The following is a 6,731-nucleotide window of genomic DNA, read 5'->3' on the forward strand; positions in this document are numbered from 1 at the left end:
ATAGTTGCAAGGGTCAAGCCCTCACAATTACCAGAAATTCAAGCTGCCTTATGTATGTGTGGAAAAGATGTGTAAACTACTGGCTCTCCAAAGCACCTTCAGGAAAACATCCTGTTCACTCAGATGATATCTGTATTTCAGCAAATGTCAGCAAGTCCACATACTTTGGCAGAACAAATGTTATTTTTCCTTTCATTACTGTCCTAAGAGGAATTGTGCAATCCTATAGATTATCGCATGGAGCTCTCATTGGCATATGGCCAAGGCTGAATACTCTTCTCCAGAGGAGGCAAATTGTGAATTAGGTTCACCGCTGGCAAATTGCTTTTTGTGTTCGATTTAATTTTGTTTTCATGATTTTTCCTGAGGGCTCTTCCGGCCTTGCTCAACTAACTGGTTTAACAGATCAGTTTAAGTTCAGAAAAATCTCAGTATTTCCAAGATTTCAGAATGCCTTTTTATTGAATTCCTGATTAGGACAAGTAAGAATAACAAACATTTTACAGGTGTTCAATTCTCTAACACAGATATTGTTTAGAAGAAGGGGGAAAATCACAATGAATTACATTGGGCATAATTTTACTCAAGTTTGGGAGCTGGGGGGACAGGGGGAAGAAGGGGAAGGAAGAGAATGAGTAAGCAGCTTTTCACTTAAAGTGAAAGTTACATTATCTGGACAGTGACTTCTTTAAAAGTACATTGAACAGTCCATGAATAGCAATAATAAGACAACAAAGAAAATTAAGGCTACGTGTTCAAAAGAAGAGACATGGAGCCATGACTCAAAATGTACAGAAACTTGTTTTCCATTCACACTAACCAGGTAGGACAGTTAGCTGTGAATAAACTCAAGATACCAGACTGGTTCCATTAATGAAATATTATTATTGGAATAATATAATTCATAGATTTTAATGATAAACTTGGGGGATGTGTTAGTTGCCATTAGATTCAGGTGTGTAGAACACATACATGGAAATAAAAATTGAAGTAGTTGAAATGAGGCAGAAATGTATATCTTCTTTACATCAAAGAATTCTGGACATAGGTAGTCCAATATGGAGGGAATAATTCCCTACTCACCAAGGACCCAAACTCTCCCTATCTTTACACTCTACAATACTATTATGTGTCTTCAATTCTTAACGTTGCTTCATGTTCCAAAATGGCTGCTGAAGCTACAGCCTTTATGTCTGCTTTCTGGGCAGGAACAAGAGGGAAAAACAAAAGGCAAGCACCTCTTAGCTGAGTCAGCATTACTTGTAGAACCTTCCTAGAAGAAACACCCTACTAGCTATATACATGGAGAGTGGAAAATGTAGTATTTTAGCTAGACATCCTAGCCAAAATATTGCTGGGAATTACATCCTAACCAAAATGTTGGTTCAGGAATATGGCTATTGATTAGGCAGCTTCAGTCTCTGTCACATGAGTAAAGTAATATTTTTATGAAACCAGAGAGGAGACACTTTGAAGTCTGTTGGCCTCTTTCAATCATTGTCTTTATCATACATAAATAGTTTCTTAACGCAAATGCTTATTTGGTTCTTTTTATTTTATGACAAAATCATCCTATGAACAAGTAAAATGTCATGCAAGAGGACACATTGCTGGCTTCTCACAAAATGGTAGTGTTACCCTCAACATGGCACCAGGAAGCCTCATCAGACCAAAACCACCCATAATGTATTGCCTAAAGCATCCATCATTAAAGTTATTGTTTCTGCATCAAGATGATGTGCTTTTAAAAAAATCTCACTTAAAGTGAGTATGTGTTAACCGTTATGCCATTCAATTCCATTAATCCATTTATCTGTATTAGTTTATCAAATTAAATATCGTCATGGAAAATATACAGCAAGGCTCTGAAGGAATAGAAACAAGTTAGGTACATTTCCAAGAGGTAGGCGGAAGAGAAGTTGAAGGCAGGGTGTGAAAACGAGGGTGAATTTGGGAGAATCCACCTAGCAAGGCAGAGTATGTAATAATAATTTCATTTCTGAATAAATGAATGAATGAAATAAAAATACATGCACAGAATAACTTCTCAATAAACCTTTCTGGTTGACTATCAGATAAATGCATGAAGAGATAGATTAATATATGAATAAATCCTCAAAGGTGAATTTTGTCAATGATGATTCTTTTATTTCTTCATGCCACTATCCTTGCTGTATATGTGCTCTCTATAGCCATCATTGGGAGTTGTTGATTATGCTAAACATTAGAGTAACAAATACAAAAAGGACACTCAGAACCATAGATCACATCCCAAGCTAAGTGCTGAAGCACCAATGAGGCTGGCCAGAGAAGTAACCATTGGGTTATTACTATCAGCTTTAACATGTAATTATTTCATCCAGCACTGAAACAGAGAGGCACTCAAAATATAAACACTCAGCATAAGACTAACAGACAAAGACTTTCTATGCACTTAACTATGCACTATATCATAACTTTGAGTAGGACTTCCTTTTCTGGTCTGGAGGCTGTGTGGTATAATAGTTAAACACATCAGTTATGGTTTCAGGAAAATTTGAATTCAAATGCTGCATCTTCACTTGTTGCACAGCATTGAGCAAGTTACTTAACTGTTTTACATCTAAGTTCCCCCATCTTTAAAATGGAAGGAATGCTATTGTCTACCTTGTAAGTAATTGTGAGGAGTAGATGAGGACTCAATGATGTCAGCCACAGTTATTAGTCATTATGTGCTGGGATCATGAGGGACTGTACAAGCCAGAGTTCTTCTGAGAAATGGAACCATTAGGAGACATATATGAGAGAGAGACTTAGTTCAAGGAATTAGCTTATGCAACTGTGGGGGCTAACCAGTCTACATCTGTAGGGCAAGCTAGCAGGCTGGAAATTCAGTTGTGTTGGTGTTGCAGTCTTGAGTCTGTAGGCTGGCAACTCAGGCAGGGTTTGTATGTTGCAGTCTTGAGTCAGAATTGCTGCTTTCTTGGGAAATCTCAGTCTTTGCTCTGAAAGCTTTCAACTGATTGAATGAGGCCCACCCACATTATGGACACAAATATGCTCTACTTAAAGTCAACTGATTTAAGTGTTAATCACATCTGAAATATTTTCATAACAACATATAGACTGGCATTTGATGAAACAACTAGGTGCCATAGCCTCACCAAGTTGACACATAAAATTATCACAGGGACACAATAAATATGCCCATCCACACCCGCATTCTTCACAGAGAAACAAGACATAAGAGTTGCAGATTGGAAAGTGCAACTCTAACCTGTATGACAGATAAAGACTAGGATGGAAGCTGTGGTTTGTATTTGCAGGATTCAATGGCTTCAGATACTCCCACCCTCAACCCTCTGGCAGGTAGGTTAACACAACCAACCCACGCAGTGGTGCCACATAAGACTTACAGCATGGAGAAGCTGGGAAGGACTCACATTTCTGCTGATGAGTTCATATCTGAGAGGACAAAAAGGAAGAGCTAGGTTTTCTTCTGAAATTTTCCAACCAGATAAGTCCCTCCTCCTTGCTAGGGTAGAGACAGTGATGCCACAGGTGAAGCCCCCACTGTTTCTGTCAATTGCACCCTTTCACAGAAAGGAACTATCATGAGCCAAGAAGAAACATTTCCCTCAATATCCTCCTCTCCTCACTACCACGATTGTTTTTATCACCAGCAGACTATACTGTTTATATTTCTTATTGGGACCCTCAAAGACTTAGCCTCTGAAATTGAAACTCTGGAGGGTTCTGAGGCTTCCAAAACCTAAGGAAATTTTCCAAGACATATCCAGAGAAGTACAATCCTATATTCAACCAACAGCATATTTCCTCTATCCTAGAAATCACCCTCCTTCCCCATCCCCCAAAAACTTCAGTTGAGAACCATCTGGAGTTTACAGCACCAGGCTTAGTGTGGATCTCTTGACACCTCTGAAACAAGTTCCCCATCACGTGGGAAAACTGCTCTGTCCTTCTACACCAGTCCTGGGAGCCTCTGCCAGCTTGATGCTAAAGAAGCCTGACATCGCCCAGGTAGGGGACAGCCGAGATCTCTTGGGATCTGTTGGGGCCTGCTTAACTGTCCTTTTAAAGCACGCACCTTTCCCTCATCTGTAAAGAAGTCTGAGGGCAGAAACCAGATGTGCTGACCTCACCTCTCACCTCTCTCCCCCTGGCCTGGAATCCAGGGTTGTTCACTTCCTATTCACAAGAAGCAGCTTGCCTGGGCAAGACTGGTGTCATACTTCGTTTCAGTCAGCACAGGAGAATGGAAAGTTGCCCGCAAAAGGCAGATGAAAAATTAAAGTGATTTTGGCCAGCAGATTCGTTCAAAATGCAAATCCACTCAGCAGCGTAGGAACAGTATGGCACAGCCCCCATGTGGGAGATTAGAATGCAGCCTTTCACCACAGCTCTTTATTCCAAAGCCGGCAGAAACTGGCTAGGCTTGGCATTTATCTTTTTGCCCTAAAGCACGTTGGGGAAATTCCTGAATGAGTCCCTAAAATTCCCAGTGACTGGGGAAACCTGAAGGAGTCTAAGGAGCCACTATTTACACCCAGCCCAACCTGATTTGAAGAGCTGTATGGAACCAGGAACCAGGAAGAGAATGTGGGCTTTTGAGCTAGTACCCCAACTTACCAGCCCTAAAATCTTCAGCTGATTATTTTACCTCTCTGAGAAACATATTAACCTCTCTAGGCCACATTTTGAGGGGACTCTAAAGCTGACATTTTTGGAACTAACGTTTCCCCTTCCAGGAGAAATTACACGTGTATTAGTCCATTTTCACGTTGCTGATAAAGATATACCTGAGACTGGGAAGAAAAAGAGATTTAATTGGACTTACAGTTCCACATGGCTGGGGGGGCTTCATGGCAGGAAGTGAAAGGCACTTCTTACATGGTGGCACCAAGAGAGAATGAGGAAGAAGCAAAAGTGGAAACTCCTGATAAACCCATCAGATCTCGTGAGACTTATTCACTATCATGAGAACAGCATGGGAAAGACTGGCCCTCATGATTTGATTACCTCCCCCTGGGTCCCTCCCATAACATGTGAGAATTCTGGGAGATACAATTCAAGTTGAGATTTGAATGGGGACACAGCCAAACCATATCACTCTGCCCCGGCCCCTCCAAATCTCATGTCCTCACATTTCAAAACCAATCATGCCTTCCCAACAGTCCCCCAAAGTCTTAACTCATTTCAGCATTAACCCAAAAGTCCACAGTCCAAAGTCTCATCTGACACAATGCAAGTCTCTTCCGTCTATGAGCCTGTAAAATCAAAAGCAAGCTAGTTACCTCCTAGATATAATGGGGGTACAAGTATTGGGTAAATATAACCCAAATGAGAGAAAATTGCCAAAACAAAGGGGTTACAGGGCCCATGCAAGTCCAAAATCCAGTGAGGTGGTCAAATTTTAAAGCTCCAGAATGATCTTTGACTCCAGGTCTCATGTCTAGGACATGCTGATGCAAGAGGTGGGTTCCCATATTCTTGAGCAGCTCTGCCCCTGTGGCTTTGCAGGATACAGCCTCCCTACCAGCTGCTTTCACAGTCTGTCCTTGAGCATCTGAGGCTTTTCCAGGTGCACATTGCAAGCTATTAGTGGATCTACCATTCTGGTGTCTGGAGGACGGTGGCCATCTTCTCACAGCTCCACTAGGCAGTGCCCCAGTAGGGACTCTGTGTGGGGACTCCAACCCCACATTTCTCTTCCACACTGCCCTAGCAGAGGTTCTCCTTGAGGGCCCTGCCCCTACGAAAATTTTGGCCTGGGCATCCAGGCATTTCCATACATCTTCTGAAATCTAGGTGGAGGTTCCTAAACCTCAATTCTTGACTTCTGTGCACCCACAAGCTCAACACCATATGGAAGCTGCCAAGGCTTGGGGTTTCCACCCTCTGAAGCCACAGCCCAAGCTGTACATTGGCCCCTTTCAGCCATGGCTGGAGGAACTGAGACACAGGGCACCAACTCCCTAGGCTACACACAGCACTGGGCCCTGGGCCCAGCCCACGAAGCCAGTTTTTCCTCCCGGGCCTCTGGACCTGTGATGGGAGCTGCTGCCATGAAGGTCTCTGACGTGGCCTGGAGACATTTTCCCCATGGTCTTGGGGATTAACATTAGGCTCCATGCTACTTATACACATTTCTGCAATTGGCTTGAATTTCTCCTCAGAAATAAATGGGTTTTTCTTTTCTATCATATAGTCAGGCTGCAAATTTTTCAAACTTTTATGCTCTGCTTCCCTTATAAAACTGAATGCCTTTGAAAGAACCCAAGTTACCTCTTGAATGCTTTGCTGTTTAGAAATTTCTTCTGCCAGATACCCTAAATCATCTTTCTCAAGTTCAAAGTTCCACAAATCCCTAGCACAGGGGCAAAATGTCTCCAGTCTCTTTGCTGAAACATAAGAAGAGTCACCTTTACTCCAGTTCCCAACAAGTTCCTCGTCTCCATCTGAGGTCACCTCAGCCTGGACCTTATTGTCCATATCACTATCAGCATTTTGGGCAAAGCCATTCAACAAGTCTCTAGGAAGCTCCAAACTTTCCCACATTTTCCTGTCTTCTCCTGAGCCCTCCAAACTGTTCCAGCCTCTGCCTGTTACCCAGTTCCAAAGTCACTTCCACATTTTCGGGTATCTTTTCAGCAATGCCCCACTCTACTGGTACCAATTTTCTGTACTAGTTCATTTTCACGCTGCTAATAAAAACATACCCAAGACTGGGA

At 42.2% G+C, this 6,731-nt stretch overlaps 1 long non-coding RNA gene across 1 annotated transcript in view; it reads right to left on the bottom strand.

Moving 5' to 3' along the window:
• The window catches only part of LOC129034050 (uncharacterized), a 94,815-nt gene extending 90,553 nt beyond the window's left edge, over positions 1 to 4,262 (bottom strand). Inside the window, exons 1-2 of the long non-coding RNA XR_008501742.1 lie at positions 4,150 to 4,262; positions 3,396 to 3,444 (exon numbers count right to left, since the gene is read on the bottom strand). This is a non-coding gene — a long non-coding RNA (uncharacterized LOC129034050). The remainder of the gene's footprint in view (positions 1 to 3,395; positions 3,445 to 4,149) is intronic.
• Between the last annotated feature and the right edge of the window lie 2,469 nt (positions 4,263 to 6,731).

This window comes from Pongo pygmaeus, chromosome 2 (genome assembly GCF_028885625.2).
Source record: "Pongo pygmaeus isolate AG05252 chromosome 2, NHGRI_mPonPyg2-v2.0_pri, whole genome shotgun sequence".
NCBI lineage: Eukaryota > Metazoa > Chordata > Mammalia > Primates > Hominidae > Pongo > Pongo pygmaeus.